This window comes from Saimiri boliviensis, chromosome 2, assembly GCF_048565385.1.
Source record: "Saimiri boliviensis isolate mSaiBol1 chromosome 2, mSaiBol1.pri, whole genome shotgun sequence".
In the NCBI taxonomy this organism is placed as follows: Eukaryota; Metazoa; Chordata; class Mammalia; order Primates; family Cebidae; genus Saimiri; species Saimiri boliviensis.
This window is the reverse complement of record NC_133450.1, coordinates 39,402,097-39,421,786: the sequence shown is the minus strand read 5'-3', so window position 1 is coordinate 39,421,786 and position 19,690 is coordinate 39,402,097. Positions and strand designations below refer to the sequence as shown.

The 19,690-nt window shown below is 41.0% G+C and overlaps 1 long non-coding RNA gene and 1 other non-coding gene across 3 annotated transcripts in view; both read right to left on the bottom strand.

The window, feature by feature from the left end:
• Window positions 1-19,690, bottom strand: part of LOC141583525 (uncharacterized) — a 62,839-nt gene that overhangs the window by 2,964 nt on the left and 40,185 nt on the right. The window lies entirely within an intron of this gene.
• Window positions 334-395, bottom strand: LOC120364137 (U7 small nuclear RNA). The gene has a single exon (XR_005579481.1). It is a non-coding gene; the product is annotated as a U7 small nuclear RNA (small nuclear RNA).

The window sequence follows — 19,690 nt, the reverse complement described above, 5'->3', positions numbered from 1 at the left end:
CACTTTTTTTTTTTTTTTTTTAAGAAGGACTTGCTGGGCGCGGTGGCTCAAGCCTGTAATCCCAGCACTTTGGGAGGCCGAGGCGGGTGGATCACAAGGTCAAGAGATCGAGACCGTCCTGGTCAACATGATGAAACCCCGTCTCTACTATAAATACAAAAAAAAGTAGCTGGGCATGGTGGCACATGCCTGTAATCCGAGCTACTTAGGAGGCTGAGGCAAGAGAATTGCCTGAACCCAGGAGGCGGAGGTTGCGGTGAGCCGAGATCGCACCATTGCACTCCAGCGTGGGTAACAAGAGCGAAACTCCGTCTCAAAAAAAAAAAAAAAAAAAAGGACTTTTCGGCAAAAACCAGAAAACCTGCTAGACAAATTCTAAAAGAGCTGTAACACTCTATACTTTTGTAAACTTAATTTTATTGCTACTTATTTTGTTATTTTTCATCCATAAGGTAATTACTTTTTGGACTTCTGATTTGCTGAATGATAATACCAGTCCCCTAAATACACATTTCTCTACCCATCCTCCAAAAACCATAGTGATCAACATGGAGATTAAATAAAAACTACCTGTAAATTATGCCTAAAGCAAACCTAGAGAATAGCACAAACTTCAAGTGGGGAAATAAATATTCTAAACCAGCAGAGGCAGCTGCAGAGGAAGGTGCAGCTAATTTTCTCTGGTGTAGAACGCAGACATTACCCCCAGAAACAAGACAGTCTATAAATGGTGAAATACCGAGAACAAATCTGAGATCTGGTGGATCAGAACACTGACAAATGGGGAAGGAAAAGCAAGGGGCTTGGAAGCACGTAAGACCAAAAACGGCGGTTGCAGAGGGCGAGGTTTCTGAGGTGAGAGGGCGGAAGTTGGGTGAGGTGTTCCTTGGAAGCTTGGTAATAAAGGAAAAGAAAAAAGCAAACAGTGGAAATTTAGAAGTTTTTTTTTTTTTTTTTTTTTTAAAAAGATGGGGTTTCACCATGATGGCCAGACTGGTCTTGAGCTCCTGACCTCAGGTGATCCACCCACCTCAGTCTCCCAAAGTGCTAGGATTACAGGTGTGAGCCACCGCGACGGCTGGAAATTAAGAAGTTTATACAAATGAGAGTATTACAGAATCAGACATCACGGCCAGGTGTGGTGGCTCACGCCTATAATCCAAGCACTCTGGAGGCCAAGGCAGGCAGATCACATGAGGTCAGGAGTTCAAGACCAGCCTGACCAACATGGTGAAACCTTGTCTTTATTAAAGAAAGAAAGAAAGAAAAAAAAAAGAACCAGACATCACATAAACCCCATTCACAAAATAAAAGGCCTGATCTAGTAAACTTTAGAAACTGCACTCACTATGCCAACAGAAGCCGGTGGTATTGAGCTAAGGAACCTAGTGAGTAAGTCCTGCCTCCAGTTACTCTAAAGTAGAAACCTCTGAAGACTAGAGAATTCAAGGAATTTCAATGTGAATACAGATAAATGGCAAATTATATTCATATAAAATTACTTTAAGAAGAAAATAGAAGCTAGGTGCAGTGGCTCACGCCTGCAATCCCAGCACCTAGGGAGGCCGAGGCAGGCGGATCACAAGGTCAAGAAATAGAGACCATCCTGGCCAACATGGTGAAAGCCCATCTGTACTTAAAAAATACAAAAATTAGCCGGGCACAGTGGCAGGTGCCTGTAGTCCCAGCTACTCAGGAGGCTGAGGCAGGAGAATTGCTTGAACCCGGAAGGCGGAGGTTGCAGTGAGCAAAGATCGCGCCACTGCACTCCAACCTGGGTGATAACAGCGAAAATCCATCTCAAAAAAAAAAAAAAGACAGCCATGAAACACAGAACACACATTTGACACAACACCCTGAAAAAAATTAAACACGACTTTTAAAAGGATTTGCAAAAATGGTGGGGGGGGGACTTTATTTTGAATCAGAAATGTAATAATTCAGAATAGAAATAAACAAAAAGATGTCCAAGATATTTAGATGTAAGGCTGGGTGTGGTGGGTTACAGCTATAATACCAGCACTTTGGGAGGCCAAGGTGGGTGGATTGCCTGAGGTCAGGAGTTTGAGACCAACCTGGCCAACATGGTAAAACCCCATCTCTAAAAAAAAGAAAGAAAGAAAGAAAAAAGAAGATATCTAGATGTGAGACTTGAACTCAGGCAAGAAACACAAAATCATCTAAAAAGTGAAGAGTGAACTACAAGGTAACCAAAGGAAAACAGATTTGACTGAAAATAAAATAAGGGGCTGGACACAGTGGCTCACACCTGTAATCCCAGCACTTTGGGAAGCCAAGGCAGGAGAATTGCTTGAGTGCAAGAGTTTGAGACAAGCCTGGGCAACATGGTGAAACCCTATCTCTACAAAACATACAAAAATTAGTCAGGTATGGTGGTGGCATACATGTAGCCCCAGCTATTTGGAAGGCTGAGGTGAGAGGATTGCTTTAGCTCAGGACGTTTTGTCTGTAGTGAGCCATGAGCATGCTACTGCACTCCAGAATGGGTGACAGAATAAAACTTTGTCTCAAAAAATAAAAGGAATAGAAACAATCAAGAAAGTGAACACACAGAAGTTAAAGAGAGGAAAAAGAGAAAATACTAATATCATACTTAATGTTTTAAGCACATCTTAAGGTATAAGTTTCCTAAAGAACGAATATATGGAGATGTGACATATAATAACTTTAAAATTTCTCCAAATGACAAGTTAGCCTTTTAAAAATTATCTCAAAATATTTACGAGCATAGTGAAAATCTAAGTAAGTTCAGAAGCACCACTCTATTTTTTTTTTTTTTTTTTTTTTTGAGACGTAGTTTCGCTCTTGTTACCCAGGCTGGAGTGCAATGGCACGATCCCGGCTCACCGCAACCTCCGCCTCCTGGGTTCAGGCAATTCTCCTGCCTCAGCCTCCTGAGTAGCTGGGATTACAGGCACGCACCACCATGCCCAGCTAATTTTTTTTTTGTATTTTTAGTAGAGACGGGGTTTCACCATGTTGACCAGGATGGTCTCGATCTCTTGACCTTGTGATCCACCCGCCTCGACCTCCCAAAGTGCTGGGATTACAGGCTTGAGCCACCGCGCCCGGCAGCACCACTCTATTTTGATAGACAGTGACACAGAAAGTAACATACAAGGTTTCCTCCGAGTTTCACATGATGACACATGATCTTATAAACCTATACCCTCCTGGTCACTGGTTAGTCAGAGTATATAAAATAATCATATATCCTGTCCCTAGCCACTGTGGGTTTAGCAGGGATAAGCACTTGACCTAAACTGGGCCAATTAGACCCTTTCTTGGGATTCTCTCTCCTGTCACAGGAACTACATATAAAACTCCATGGTTGTCAGTGGCCATGTTTCCTGTCATGAAGAAAACCAACTGGCAATCAGACAGATGAGCTGACACACAGATACCAAGAAGTGACTGTGAGAAAGGGCTTGTAGGTTCCAGGTGCTAATCCTGGAGCCCAGGTACATCTCCACTCTCCTGGAGTCAAAGTTTAACTCATTTTTTATTCCATAAGCCGATATTCCCTTTTGTCTAAGTTAGTTACAGTCTAAGTAGGGGTGGTGTTTATCACTTTAACTAAATTAATTTTAATTTTATTATTTTTAAAAAACCTCTTGTTCTTGTCCTGATATTTCTTCAGGTGTGCTCTTTGCTGTGGGAGGCTCAGAAGTGACAGCATCTAACATCTGCTGGGTCTTCTCTTTGTCTAATCTTGTCTCTTGCTCTGCAGAGTCTAATGCAGTTTTCAAGTTTTCTGTTTTCACAACTGCCTTCTCTTTCATTGTTTCAACATTTGCTAAAGATTGCCTGAGCTTTTCAATTGTTTTGTCCTGTGACAGCGTATAAGACGGGGAAAAAGGAAGGAGATAACTATAATTAGATCTCTTCTAAATAACAGTTATGGTAACTCATGCTTCTTTTCCTTTTCTTTATTTTTTTATGAAGAGAGAGCTATATGGAAAAGAAAAACATTCCACAGTTTGTGAATTAAGAGCATATTTCTTCACCATCGTGCTCATCAATAACTATTACTTAGCACTTTTATTAACTGGCCACTTGGGATTTAAAGAGTCTTAACATATTTTCTGCATCCTATCCTCAATGGTATTAAAGCCCTACATTAATCAAGTACAGAAATACAGAACATAATTGGCATTTCAGTAAGAGAAATATTGCTGATAAACTGCTGTATCAGTTGATCAGTTATTTAGTGCCTGTTTGGCTTAAGGCATACTTTTTGAAATAGTATAACTGAAGCTTGATATGGAGAAGGTCCAAACAAGAGCCCCTAAAATGACTACAACTTTTAGCTATTACTCCAATAAGAGACACCAGTAAAACTACAATAAAAAACGGGCTGGGTGTGGTGGCTCATGCCTCAGCACTCTGGGAGGCTGAGGCAGGCAGATCACTTGAGGTAGGGAGTTCGAGACCAGCCTGGCCAACATGGTGAAACCCTGTGTCTTCTAAAAATACAAAAATTAGCTGGGCATGGTGGTGTGCACCTGTAGTCCCAGCTACTCAGGAGGCTGAGGTGGGAGGATTGCTTGAACCCAGAGGGCAGAGGTTGCAGTAAGCCAACATTGCACCACGGCACTCCAGTCTAGGTGACAGAGGGAGACTCCATCTCAAAAAGAATAATAATAAAACAAAAAAAAGGGATTTGTAGTCATAACACTTAGAATACCAATATCATTGAGGAATAAGGAGGAGGATATATGGATATATGGGGGTTTCAATTGTATTGGTAATATTTGTTTCTTAAAATCAGTGGTAGATTCCAATTTTATTCTATATGCTTTTATATTATATATATTCTTTTGTACATACATAAAATAATTTTTTTTAACTACAATGAAAAGCATGCTGCTAATATGGTAAAAGACCAAAGCTTAAGTGAATTTTTGAAAGCCTCTCTTCCTTTACTTACTTTAAGAACATTTACTCTTGTCAGCTGGGTTTTCATATTTTTATTTGACAATTTCAAATCACTGAGCTGCTTCTGAAGTTTCTGAATTTTCTTCTCCAATCTTTGCATTGTAGCAATCTGCAAATTCTGCTGAATATTCAATAACATTTGTTGCATGTTGTCTTTCTCTAGCTTTTTGAACTTCTTATGCTTGTCTATCTGGGAATGCTTAGTCCCTGAGTGTTCCTTTGCAGAAATCAACAGTATTGAAATAAATATTTGTGTTTTAAGATGTTATTCTATACTAGCATAATACCACATCCACTCCAGACTAACACACTGCAGGCTTAACAATACTTCCATAAGTAAAATATTTTTATGCATTATTTTATGCAAATTATTATAAAATACTTTATGCGTTATTAAAATAATCAAGAAAATAAAATATGACAATAAAAGTGATGACTCAGGGCTACCAAGGGTACAATTAAATAGATTTTATAAGCACCAAGCAGTAGCATAGATTAGTTCAGCTTTTCTAGGAATGTATTATAAAGAAATAATCAGCCGGGTGTGGTGGCTCACACCTGTAATCCCAGCACTTGGGGAGGCTGAGGCGGGTGGATCACAAGGTCAAGAGATCAAGAGGTCAAGACCATCCTGGTCAACATGGTGAAACCCCGTCTCTACTAAAAATACAAAAAATTAGCTGGGCATGGTGGTGCGTGCCTGTAATCCCAGCTACTCAGGAGGCTGAGGCAGGAGAATTGCCTGAACCCAAGAGGCGGAGGTTGAGGTGAGCTGAGATCGCGCCATTGCACTCTAGCCTGGGCAACAAGAGCGAAACTCCGTTTCCAAAAAAAAAAAAAAAAAAATCAAATATGTGGATAAAGATTCACACACAAAGATTTTTTAATTTATTTTTTAAGTCAGGGTCTTGCTCTGTCACCCATGCTGGAATTCAGTGGCATGATCACGGCTCACTGCAGGCTCAACCTCCCAGGCTCAAGAGATCCTCCCACTTCAACCTCTGGAGTAGCTGGGACTACAGGGTGTGTACATCTAGCTGTGTGTGTGTGTGTGTGTGTGTGTGTGTGTGTGTGTGTGTGTGTATTTTCTCAAACTCCTGGGCTCAAGTGATCTTCCCGCCTTGCCCATCCAAAGTGCTGGTATTACAGGTGTGAGCCACCACACCCAGACAAAGATATTCAGATGTTCTTTTTTTTTTTTTTGAGAGAGAGTTTTGCTCTGGTGACCCAGGCTGGAGTGCAGTGGCACAACCATGGTTCACAGCAACCTCCGCCTCCCAGGTTCAAGTGATTCCCCAGCCTCAGCCTCCCAAGTACCTGAATTACAGGCATTCAGCACCACACCCAGCTAATTTTTGTATTTTTAGTAGAGACAGTGTTTCACTATGTTCATCAGGCTGGTCTCCAACTCCTGACCTCAGATGATCCACTCACCTTGGCCTCCCAGAGTGCTGAGATTACAGGCATGAGCCACTGCACCTGGTCACAAAGATAGTCTTTTTTTTCCTTTTTTCTCTAGATAACTTCAGGACACAAAGATATTCTTTACAACATTATAACAGAAAAAACTGAAACAGTGCAAATGTCAAAAAAGAAAAATTATGCATGATAGATTATTCTCTAGAAATTGTTTTCAAAAATATTTATTAAGAAAAAATGATAATGGGCCGGGCGCGGTGGCTCAAGCCTGTAATCCCAGCACTTTGGGAGGCTGAGGCGGGTGGATCACGAGGTCGAGAGATTGAGACCATCCTGGTCAACAAGGTGAAACCCCGTCTCTACTAAAAATACAAAAAGTTAGCTGGGCATGGTGGTGCGTGCCTGTAATCCCAGCTACTTAGGAGGCTGAGGCAGGAGAATTGCCTGAGCCCAGGAGGCGGAGGTTGCGGTGAGCCGAGATCGCGCCATTGCACTCCAGCCTGGGTAACAAGAGCGAAACTCCGTCTCAAAAAAAAAAAAAAAAGAAAGAAAGAAAAAAGAAAAAATGATAATGATAGAGTTAATGAAAAAAGCAGGATTGGCTGGGCGTGGTGGCTCACACCTGTAATCCAAGCACTTTGGAGGCCAAGGCGGGCGGATCACCTGAGGTTGGAAATTCAATACCAGCCTGACTAACATGGTGAAACCCCATCTTTAAAAAAACACAAAAGAAAAAAAGCAGGATTAAGAAAAACTATGCATATCTCACTTATGATAAAACTATGCATGGAAAATAATCAGGGAAATATACCTATATTTAATACTAGTTATCACAAAATGGTGGGATTGCTGGTGATTTCAATTTTATTTCTATTATTTTCTACTTTACAAATCTTCCCTAATACACATGATTTTTTATTTTTTGGGACAGCGTCTCACTCTGTCACCCAGGCTGGAGTGCAGTGATGCAATCATGGCACACTGCAGCCTTGATCTCCCATGCCTAAGCCATGCTCCCACCTCAGCCTTCTCAGTAGCTGGGACTACAGGTGTGCCCCATGCCTGGCTAGTTCTTGAATTTTTTGTAGAGATGGGATGTCGCCATGTTGTCCAGGCTGATCTCAAATTCCTGGGCTCCAGCTATCCACCTGCCTCAGCCTCCCTAAGTACTGGAATTACAGATGTGAGCCACTATGCCCGGCTGAATTAATTTTATTATGAGAAAAAAATTCGTTATCTCAAATGTTATTACAAAAAAGTTATGATAAATGGTTTCATCTGTTAAAAGAAATAAAACAACATATTAAGGAAGAAGAATCAGAATGGCACCCTCCTTATCAATAACAACCCTAGAGACTAGAAGACAGTGGAGGCTGCATGTGAAAATAAAGTCTAAACCCAGCTATCAATTGAGTATGATGATTCAAAAAAAGACTTTGTCATTCACACAACAACCCCCAAAAAATGTCACTCTCCAAGGCACCATGTCTTCAGAAGCCATTGGAGGATGTATTCCAGCGAAATAAGAAAGGACACCAAAAAAGAGGAAGACGTGATTCAGCAAACAGTGAAACCAAACCGGGAGATTAGAGAAGGAAAGTCACAGGATCAAAGCTGTGCCCAGACCCATAGAGCAAAATCCAGACCGAAGCGAGGGAATGAAGGACTTTGGGAGAGAAAAAATGGGAAATTTTTACAGCCTAAAGGATCATCTGATACAGATCTGAGCAGAAGAAAAAAACCTTAATAAATGAATGCTGAAAATTAAACGTATGAAAATATAAGGAAGAGATTAACTGTAGGAAAAATAAAATGCAATGTAAGAAAGAAAATGTACCAAGAATACAGTACTTCACGCTTTTGTATCCATTTACTATAATGGTAAATTAAATGCTGATTATGGATTTAGCTTAAAATATTAAATTAACCATATTCAGAAGATCAAAGGAGCTGGTAGGAAAGCGATATAAAAGATGAAACTTCATCTATAATATAACAATAAATCAATAATATGTCTAATATAGAAAACTTGAGATAAGGTGGTTTAAAATTAGGAAAATGGAAGTTACTCCCGAGAAACAACGTCTAAGAGTTAAAAAGAATTCTCTCTGGGAAATAAGAGAGGTACAGAAAAGGGCTGCTCCTTTTCAGTAAAAGACTCTTGGTATATTTGATTTTGAAAAGTAAGAGTGTGTGTGTGTGTGTGTGTGTGTGTGTGTGTGTGTGTGTGTGTGTAAAGGGTTAAAAAAATTCTAGGCCAGCCCCGGTGGCTATGCATGTAATCCCAGTACTTTGGGAGACCAAGGCAGGTGGATCACAAGGTTAGGTGCTCAAGACCAGCCTAACCAACAGGGTGAAACCCTGTCTCTACTAAAAATGCAAAAATTAATCAGGCATGGTGGCATGTGCCTGTAATCCCAGCTACTCAGGAAGCTGAGGTAGGAGAATGGTTTGAACCTGGGAGGCGGAGGTTGCAATGAACCGAGATTGTGCCACTGCACTCCAGCCTGGGCGACAGAGTGTGCCTCTGTCTCAAAAAAAAAAAAATCTGAATAACTTCAGCTCAAAAAATGGAAATTAACATTAAAATTACAAACATACGTAGAACATAGTGAAAAGAAATATTTCTTGTAAAAATCTACTGGACAAGCAACAGAGGAACATTTAATAGTACTTACTCCTTTTCTGATTTAAAAACAAAAGACCAAAAAAAAAAGCACATTAACTGGCCAGGTGCAGTGGCTCATGCCTTTAATCCTAGCACTTTGGGAGGCTGAGGTGGGTGCATCACCTGAGGTCAGGAGTTCGAGACCAGCCTGGCCATCATGGTGAAATCCCATCTTAAAAAAACAACAAAAAAAAAGCACATTAACTTGAGAAGGAAAAAGACAAAGTAGGGTGCAGATTTAATAAAGATACTATATACACTCATTATATATAAACAAAAAAACCTAGCGAAATGTATATTTATTTATTTTTGAGACAGAGTCTTGCTCTGTTGCTGAGGCTGGAGCACAGTGGCGCAATCTCGGCTCACTGCAACCTCAACCTCCCCAGTTTGATTCTCTTGCCTCAGCCTCCCAAGTAGCTGGGATTCAAGGTGCACACCACCTTGCCTGGCTAACTTTTGTAGTTTTAGTAGAAATAGGGTTTCACACTGTTGGTCAGGCTGATCTTGAATTCCTGATCTCAAGTGATCCACCCATCTCGACCTCCCAGATTGCCGGGATTACAGGCATGAGCCACCGTGCCCGGCCATAAAATGTATATAAAAAAAAAAAAAAAAAAGAACTGGCCAGGCATGGTGGCTATGCCTGTAATACTAGCACTTTGGGAAGCTGAGGTGGGAGAATCGCTTGAGCTCAGCAGTTGACACCAGCCCAGGCAACATGGTAAAACCCTATCTCTACAAAAACTTCAAAAAACTAGCCAGGCGTAGAGGCATGTGCCTGTAGTTCCAGCTATCTGGGAGGCTGAGACAGGAGGATCACTTGAGCCCTGAAGGTTGAGGCTTCAGTGAGCCATAATCATGCCACCGCACTCCAGCCTGGGCAACAGGTAGAGCAAACCTCTGTCTCAGAAAGAACCACTGGTTCTTTGAAAAGATAACATAGATGACTCAGGCAAGCCTGGTTAAAAAGGAAAGAGAGAAAGTGAAAATATACAATATAAGAAAGGAAGAATATACAGAATGTATAGATATGCATAGATAATGCATTCAGAATGCAAAGATGAAAATAATTCTAAGAGAACATTTTGTAACTTAGTGGTAATAAATTGAAAATCTAAAAGAAATACAGGCTGTAATTCCAGCACTTTGGGAGGCAGAGATGGGCAGATCATTTGAGGCACATGGAGTTCAAGACCAGCCTGGGCAACATGGAAAGACCCTGTCTCTAAAAAACTACAAAAATTAGCTGGACATAGTGGTATGCACCTGTGGTTCCAGCTACTCAGAAGGCTGAGGCAAGAGGATCATTTAAGCCTCAGAAGGTTGAGGCTGCAGTGTACCATGATGGTAACACTGCATTCCAGCCTGGGAAACAGAGTAAGACCGTCTCAAGGAAAAAAAAAAAAAAAAAAAGCAGTTCTCCCATGAGCTAGTCCAAAGTATTCCACCTTTAAAATCAAATTATTTATTTTAAAAAAATGAAAATTTAAAAATACATTATTTCCTAGGAAACAATTTAACAATATACAGTGAAATCCAGAAAACCCAAGAACTCTAGTAAAGAAAACTCTTGGGCTGGGCATGGTGGCTTATGCCTGTAATCCTAGCACTTTGGGAGGTCGAGGTGGGTGGATCACCTGAGGTCAGGAGTTCAAGACCAGCCTGGCCATCATGGTGAAACCCCATCTTTATTAAAAAAAAAAAAAAAAAAAAAAAAAAAAGGAAGAAGAAGAAGACCAACAAACTACTGAACATTTACCAATTATCTCCTGGAAAAACCCAAGGTAATAAAAATCATGTTCCTGAAAGCAATCAATATTTGTCCTCACCTTCACCATGAAAATATCCGAGGAATCTTCTTTTCCACTCATGTGCATATAAGGGGTGAAACTGTTAGTGCCTAAGAACAACTTCTCCAAAAAGTCTGCTTTTCTCTCTGCCTTTTCTCTTTCAGCCAGATGTGCTCTGTGTAAGCTATGGGTAGGTGACAATATTATGAAACCAACTCAACCAATTTTCAAATTTCAACTTAAAATAACAAAAAGAGCCAACAATGCCAATATGGTGCATTGAATGAGTCCTATGCAGAGTTCAAAGCTGCTACTATGGCTTCCAGTGGGTCCCCATCAGCACTGCCAGCTGGGCAAATGAAGCTCCCAACATTCCAGACAATGTGGGAGATTGATTTCAGGGAATCTACTGCTTTGCCACCCATAGCAATGATTTATGGAGGAACCTGATCCCTAATTTGGGACTCTGCTTTTAGAGTTTGGCTGGCTAGGAACTTGAGTGACATTGATCTCATGGTGTTAGAGGAACCTCTGCTTACCAGACTTCTGGTTTGGTAAAACAGGATCAGAGTGACTCTATTTTGAAGTGAGTAGCTAGGCACTCACAAGGCCTCTATAAGGTTAATGCTTGTGGTCTGAAACTAGCCACATCCCAAGCTGACCACCAATTATAATTACAGAATATTTGTGGCCATACAGAACATCTTCCACCAATCCTGCAGAATGTCCAGATGTCCTAAGAATGTGCAGCCCACTTTATTAAAGATAGTGTTAATGAGCAGGCTCAGGTTGAAAGATTAATGGTCATCTAAAACACCAATAGTCTCTACCTTTAGTGAGTATATCTGCATGTTCCAAATTTAATTACAGCTTCTTGTAAGTTTCTCATAAATAGAGACACTAACAAGGATGGCATGTTCCTTCTGCTTTCCGAGGATTCTCTACACTATAACATTGTAGTTTCCGATAAACTTGCCTTTTTTCTCTGTGCTCTGTGACTCCCCTTGAATTCTTTCCTGTGCAAGATCCACTAACCTGCTATTGGGGTCTGGATTAGTACCCTCTTTTCTGGCAACAGTGTACCTCAGCCAGGGGTGTAGCCAAGTAGACAAATGGAATCCTGTGCTGTACCCAAACCTTCCAAAAACAGAGCCTACAAATACTATGCCCAGACATAAATATATATATATATATATATATATATATATATATATATCCCTAAAATATATTTATGAAGAGAGCTGTGCAGTTATCCAAGTGTTTCTGGAGAGATCAGAAATGATAGAAGAATGGGCCAGGTGCAGTGGCTCATACCTGTAATCCAAGCACTTTGGGAGGCTGAGGCCAGTGGATCACTTGAGTCCAGGAGTTAGAGACCAGCCTGGGCAACACAGTAAGACCTTGTCTCAAAAAGAAATGATAGGCCAGGCATGGTAGCTCATGCCTGTAATCCCAGCACTTTAGGAGGCCGAGATGGGCGGATCACCTGAGGTCAGGAGTTCAGGATCAGCCTGACCAACATAAAGAAACCCCGTCTCGGCCAGGTGTAGTAGCTCATGCTTGTAATCCAAGCACTTTTGAAGCCAAGGCGGGCGGATCACCTGAGGTCAGGAGTTCAAGACCAGCCTGACCAACATGGTGAAACCCCATCTTTAAAAAAAAATTAAAATTAAAATAAAAAAAGAAACCCCATCTCTACTAAAAATAAAAAATGAGTCCAGCATGGTGGTGTATGCCTATAATCCCAGCTACTTGGGAGGCTGAGGCAAGCTTGAACCCAGAGGTGGAGGCTGCGGTGAGCCAAGATCACGCCATTGCACTCCAGCCTGGGCAATAAGAGCAAAACTCTGTCTCAAAAACAAACAAACAAAGCAAAACAAAGAAATGGTAGAGAAATGAAGAGAAAAACAATCCAGTGTTAAGTACAGTAGTATTTCTCATGGGGGAGATCAATTTTGAAGCCATTCTTTTTAAGGTGAAATTTGGATGTGAATAGCTTGCCTGCCACTACTGGCAATATTGTGATAATCAGGAGGTTCTGTCAGAAGCATTAAAACCAGAGTAGTTCCATCCTGAATAGGGGCTGGGTAAAACAAGGCTCAGAACTACTGGCAGCATTCCCAGGAGCATAGGCATTTTTAGTTACAGGATGATAGGAGGTCAGCACAAGATACAGATCACAAAGATCCTGCTGATAAAACAGAATGTGATAAAGACAGCCAAAACTCACCAAAACCAAGATGGTGACAAAAGTGACCTCTGGTTGTCCTCAGTGCTCATTATAAAATAATTATAATACATTAGCATGCTAAAAGACTCCAACTGGCACCATGACTGTTTACAAATAGCATGGCAATGTCAGGAAGTTACCCTATACAGTCTAAAAAAAAGAGGAACCCTTGATTCTGAGAAATGCCCATCCCTTTTCCAGAAAACTCATGAATAATCCACCCCGTGTTTAGCTTATGATCAAGAAATAACTATAAGTATACCCAGTTGAGCAGCCCACACTGTGACTCTCCCTATAGGACAGCCATTCTTTATTCCTTTACTTTCCCAATAAACTTATGTTCACTTTATGGACTTGCCCCTAATTCTTTCTTGTGTGAGGTCCAAGAACCCTTTCTTGCGGTCTAGATTGGGACCCATTCCTGGTAACAGTTCCACATGGATGCAGCTTTCTTTAGGGTAATATTTACATTACTCAAATGTCATATATATATTATTTTTAATAACTTTTTTTGTGTTCTTATATATAAAGTATATCTCTTTTAAAACATTTTTAAATTTTGGAGACAGGGTCTTGCTCTGTTGCTCAGGCTGGTCTCAAACTGGTCACAAGCTATCCTCCTGGCTCAGCCTCCCAAGTAGCTGGGACTATAGTGCCATCTGGCTACAGTATGTTTCTTGAAAATGCTTAGCATTAGTTTCCTTTTTTATCATCTTGTCTTGTACTGAAATTATTATACTGAAACTGCCTTTGCAAAATTATGCCTGAGACAGTGAAAGAGATCTAAATTAACTAACTCCATCTTGCTTCTAACCTCCAAACTCCTTGTGCATTCCTGGGAGTAGGCTGAACTAACTTTGGGATAAACTTACTTTATAGTTTATAGTTTAATACAAAGACAATAGCCCTGTCCCAAAGCAGAACTCCTTCTTTCCTGGAGACTAGATCGCCTTTGTAGGACTAACATTAGCCACAAGACTAGAAATTATGGTTTGGGAGTCATGCAGCTGGAGGCTACAAGATTCTGATCCTCACTAGACTGCTCCTAAGATCAGTGCTTGAGATACATTGTAGATCCTTTTGCACTTGATGGGTCAGCTGGCACCACCTAGATTGATAAACTGGCTCATCTGATCTTGAAGTCCTTACCCAGGAACTGACTTAGCTCAAGAAGCTTTCATTCCCTGTGATTTCATCTCTGACCAATCAGCACTCTTGGTTCACTGGCTTCCTCCCACCCACCATGTTGTCCTTAAAAACTCTGAAGGTGGAATGCTCAGGGAGACTGATTTAATAATAAAACTGGTCTCCGGCACAGCCAGCTCTGCGTGAAGTAATCTCTTTTTTTGTTTGTTTGTTTCCATACATCTTCTGAAAGAAGTAATCTTTCGCCGGGCACGGTGGCTCAAGCCTGTAATCCCAGCACTTTGGGAGGCCGAGGCGGGTGGATCACGAGGTCAAGAGATCGAGACCATCCTGGTCAACATGGTGAAACCCCGTCTCTACTAAAATACAAAACAGTAGCTGGGCATGGTGGGGCATGCCTGTAATCCCAGCTACTCAGGAGGCTGAGGCAGGAGAATTGCCTGAACCCAGGAGGTAGAGGTTGCGGTGAGCCAAGAATCGTGCCATTGCACTCCAGCCTGGGTAACAAGAGTGAAACTCCATCTCAAAAAAAAAAAAAAAAAAGAAGTAATCTTTCTCTATTGCAATCCCCGTTTTGAGAAATTGTCTCTGTCTAGGCAGTGGGCAAGTTGAATCTATTGGGAAGTTATAAAATATCATCTATCTTTAAAGTAATTATTTAAATTGTTGGGTTTAAATCTACCATATTGTTATTTATTGTTTTTCCCATCTATTCTCTGTTCCTTTACTGCTACTCTACCACTTTAATTTGGATTAATAAAGTTTTTGTTTGTTTTTTTTTTTTGAGAGGCGTCCACTCTGTTGCCCAGGCTGGAGTGCAGTTGTGCGATCTTGGCTCACTGCAACCTCTGCCTCCCAGGTTCAAGTGATTCTCATATCTCAGTCTCCCGAATAGCTCAGATTACAGGAATGCTTCACTTTGCTTCGGTATTTCTAGTAGACACGGGGTCTTACCATATTGGCCAGGCTTGTCTGGAACTCCTGACCTCAAGTGGTCCACCTGCCTTAGCCTCCCAAAGTGCTGGGATTGCAAGCATGAGCCACTTTGCTTAGAGTTACATTAATAAAGTTTTTTATTTTATTTTTCTTCCATGTTGTTTTTAATATCTTTTATTGTTTGGTTGTTAAGCTGGATTGTGGTTAAATAATGCATATTTGATTTATTACATTCTACTTTATTATTACTTTTTTATTTTTTGAGACAGAGTCTCACTCTGTTGCCCAGGCTGGAGTGTGGTGGTGTGATTTCAGCTCACTGCAACCTCCAACTCTGAGGTTCAAGCAATTCTCATGCCTCAGCCTCCTAAGTAGCTGGGATTACAAGCATGTGCCACCACACCTGGCTACTTTTTGTATTTTTAGTAGAGGCAGGGTTTCACCATGTTAGCAAGGTTGATCTTGAACTTTTGACCTCAAGTGATCTGTCCACCTCAGCCTCCCAAAGTACTGGGATTACAGATGTGAGCTACTGCGCCTGGCCTGTTACAGTCTACTTTAATACTTTTGTGATACCCCCCAAATAAAACACTTACAATAGTGTAACTCCATTTGCCATTTCTTGCCCTTGTACTATTGTTATTTTACTTTTTCATATATTATAAATTGTATAGGATTTTTTTAAGCTGTCAGTATTAATTTCTATTTATCCACACATTTACCTTTCCTTTACTTTTTAATCTACCCTACAGTTCTCTGTAGCCACCAAGGATCATTTTCCTTCATTCTAAAAAATTGTCTGGTGTGTTTCTTAATGGTGTAGTTCTTCTGACAATAAATGTTTTCTTTTTTTTTTCTTCTGAAACCATGTTTATTTCATTGTCAATTGTGAAGGATAATTACACTGAGTATAGATTCTAGGTTATCAGTAATTTTTCTTTCAGCACTTGAAGATGTCATTCAGTTATCTTCTGACTTTTGGCTGGGTGCTGTGGCTCATGCCTGTTATCCCAGAACCTTGGGAGGAAAGGTGGAAGGATCACTTGAGCCCAGTACTTCAAGACCAGCCTGGACAACAAAGTAAAGCCTTGTATCTACAAAAAAAAAATTTTTTTAATTATCTGGGCATGGTGGCATGTGCCTGTGGTCCCTGCTACTCAGGAGGCTGGGGCAGGAGCATCACTTATGCAGAAGTGTTTGAAGTCGCAGTAAGCCATGATTGCACCACTGCACTCCATCCGGGGTGACAGCAAGATCCCATCTCAAAAAAAGGAACTGCCTCAGCAGTTATGGAGGCTGGCAATTCCCAAGATCTGCTGGGATCTGAGAGACCCAGGAGAGCCAGTAATGTAGTTCCAGTCCAAGTTTGAAGGCCTGAAAATCAAGAGAGAAGATAGTGTAGTTCCAGTCCAAAGGCCAGCAGGCTCAAGACTCAGAAAGAGCCAATGGTTTGAATGAAAAGGCAGGAAAAACAGCTGATGTCCCATTTTGAAGGCCATCAGGCAGGAAGAATTCTCTCTTACGTGGGGGAGGGTCAATCTTTTTGTTCTATTCAGGCCTTTAACTCAATGGATGAGGCCTACCTGCGATAGGGAATATAATCTCCTTTACTTAGTATGCCAATTTAAATGTTAAACTTATCCAAAGCACTCTCACATAGAATAATGTTTGACCATATATTGGGCACCCTATGGCCCAATCAAGTAGACATATAAAATTAATCCTTATAGTATGCCATATAGCCATTGTTTCTCTTTTTTTTTTTTTTGAGACGGAGAGTCTCACTCTTGTTACCCAGGCTGGAGTGCAATGGCGCCATCTTGGCTCACCGCAACCTCCGCCTCCTGGGTTCAAGCAATTCTCCTGCCTCAGCCTCCTGAGCTGGGATTACAGGCAGGCGCCACCACGCCCAGCTAATTTTTGTATTTTTAGTAGAGATGGGGTTTCACCATATTGACCAGGATGGTCTCGATCTCTTGACCTCGTGATCTGCCCACCTCGGCCTCCCAAAGTGCTGGGATTACAGGTGTGAGCCACCGCACCCGGCCATTGTTTCTCTTTAGCACTGAGGACAAAAACATAAAGTCTGTAGTATACTATGTTGTGTTCAAAACTGTGTTGAAGAGTTTACCTGATTAGCTGTTAAGGGTGAAGCTATAGGGAACTTCATGTGCTTGCTTAACACTGAGAAGATATTTGAAGATAAATTGCTTTTAATCAGTCTTTCACTTCACCTTTGTCAGTTCTCTTTATTCAGACACTCTCTGCACAACCAGAAAAAAAGCAAGCCCCGTTCTCCTGGTTTCAGCCCTTTAAGTTTAACTAATATCTCAGTCGGAGTAAAGGTTTGTTTCTTTATTAAATTTTAGTCTCCTATATAATTTCTTTTAAAAAGTGGGCCGGGGCAGTAGCTCACACCTATAATCCCAGCACTTCGGGAGGCTGAGGTGGGTGGATCGCCTGAGGTCAGGAGTTGAGACAATCCTAACCAACATGGTGAAACCCCATCTCTACTAAAAATACAAAAATTAGTTGGGTGTGGTGGTATACACCTGTAATTCCAGCTACTTGGTAGGAGAATCGCTTGAACCTGGGAGGCGGAGGTTGCAGTGAGCTGAGATTGCACCACTGCACTCCAGCCTGGGTGACACAGCAAGATCCCAACTCAAAAACAAACAAACAAAGCGATTTGGTATAAATAGAGCAAAAGAAAAAAAAGTGTTTTGAGAAAAGCAAGACCCAGAAGAACCCCAAACTATGAGATGACCTGATATATACTAACCAATCCAGAATAGAAATAGGCTACACTATTATGCAGGTCTGAATAGAATAGCTTTTCATATTGTGTGAGTTTCTCAAATATTATTCATATTATAAGAGAGAACATTTCTCACGCCTATAATCCTAGCACTTTGGGAGGCCGAGGTGGGTGGATCACCTGAGGTCAGGAGTTCAAGACCAGCCTGGCCATCATGGTGAAATCCCATCTTAAAAAAAAAAAAAAAAAAGAACATTTAATGACTTTGTTTCTCCTTCTATCAACTGAAGACACATTATCAAATGTCTTCTCTCTCTGTACACCAACTAATACAGTAAGTCTAAGAATAACAAATTTTATAAAGGATAAAATCACATGATCAACTCAATAAGATGCAAAAAAAAAAAAAAAGCATTGGACAAAAAATCCAACACACTTTTATAATTAAAAACACTCAACAATAGTTAGGTGTGGTGGCTCACACCTGTAGTCCCAGCACTTTGGGAGGTCAAGGTGAGTAGATAGCCTGAACCTGGGAGTTTGAGACCAGCCTAGGCAACATGGCAAAACCCCATCTCTACTAAAAATGCAAAAATTGCTCAGGCATGGTGGTTTATGCCTGTAATCTCAGCTACTCTGAAGGCTGAGGCAGGGGAATCGAATTGCTTGAGCCTGGGAGGCGGAGATTGCTGTGAGCCGTGACTGTGCCACCACTCCAGCCTGGATGACAGTGAGTCTCTGTCTCAAAATAAATAAGTAAATAAATAAGTTTTAAAAACCACATCTTTCCAGATATAGTCTTGTATGGAGAAAATCCCAAGGAATCCACACACACATACCAAAAAAAATACCAAAAAAACTCTAGAGCTAATAAATGAGTTCTGCAAGCTTGCAGGACACAGACTGATACACTTCCTAAAAATAAACAATCAAAAAATGAAATACAGAAACAGTTTCATTTACAATGCATAAAAAGAATAAAATATTAGTAATTAATTTAACAAAAGAAATGTAAGACCATATACACTGAAAACAACGAAACAATCTTTTTTTTTTTTTTTTTTTTGAGATGGAGTTTCACTCTTGTTACCCAGGCTGCAGTGCAATGGCGTGATCTCGGCTCACTGCAACCTCTGCCTCCTGGGTTCAAGCAATTCTCCTGCCTCAGCCTCCCGAGTAGCTGGGACTACAGGCGCGCCACCGTGCTCAGCTAATTTTTTTGTATGTTTAGTAGAGACGGGGTTTCACCATGTTGACCAGGATGGTCTCGATCTCTTGACCTTGTGATCCACCCGCCTCGGCCTCCCAAAGTGCTGGGATTATAGGCGTGAGTCACCATGCCCGGCTACAAAACAATCTTAAAACAATTTAAAGAGGCTGGGTGCAGTGGCACATGCCTGTAATCTCAATGCTTTGGACATCCAAAGCAGTAAAAGTGCTTGAGGCCAGGAGTTTGAGACCAGCCTAGGTAATACAGCAAGACCTCAATTCTATACAAAAAATTAAAATCAAGTATTAGCTGGGCATGGAGGCATGTTTCTGTGGCACTACCTACTTCGGAAGCTGAGGCAGGAGGATTGCTTGAGTCCAGGAATTCAAAATTACACTGAACTATGATTGGGCCACGTGAGACCCTGTCTCTAAAAAAAAAAGAAAAAGAAATTAAAGAAGACTTAAATAAATGAAAAAATATTCCTTAAATAAATGAGAAAATATTCCACATTTATTAAAAGCTGATTTTTTTTTTTAAGACAGAGTTTCACTCTTGTTGCCCAGGGTGG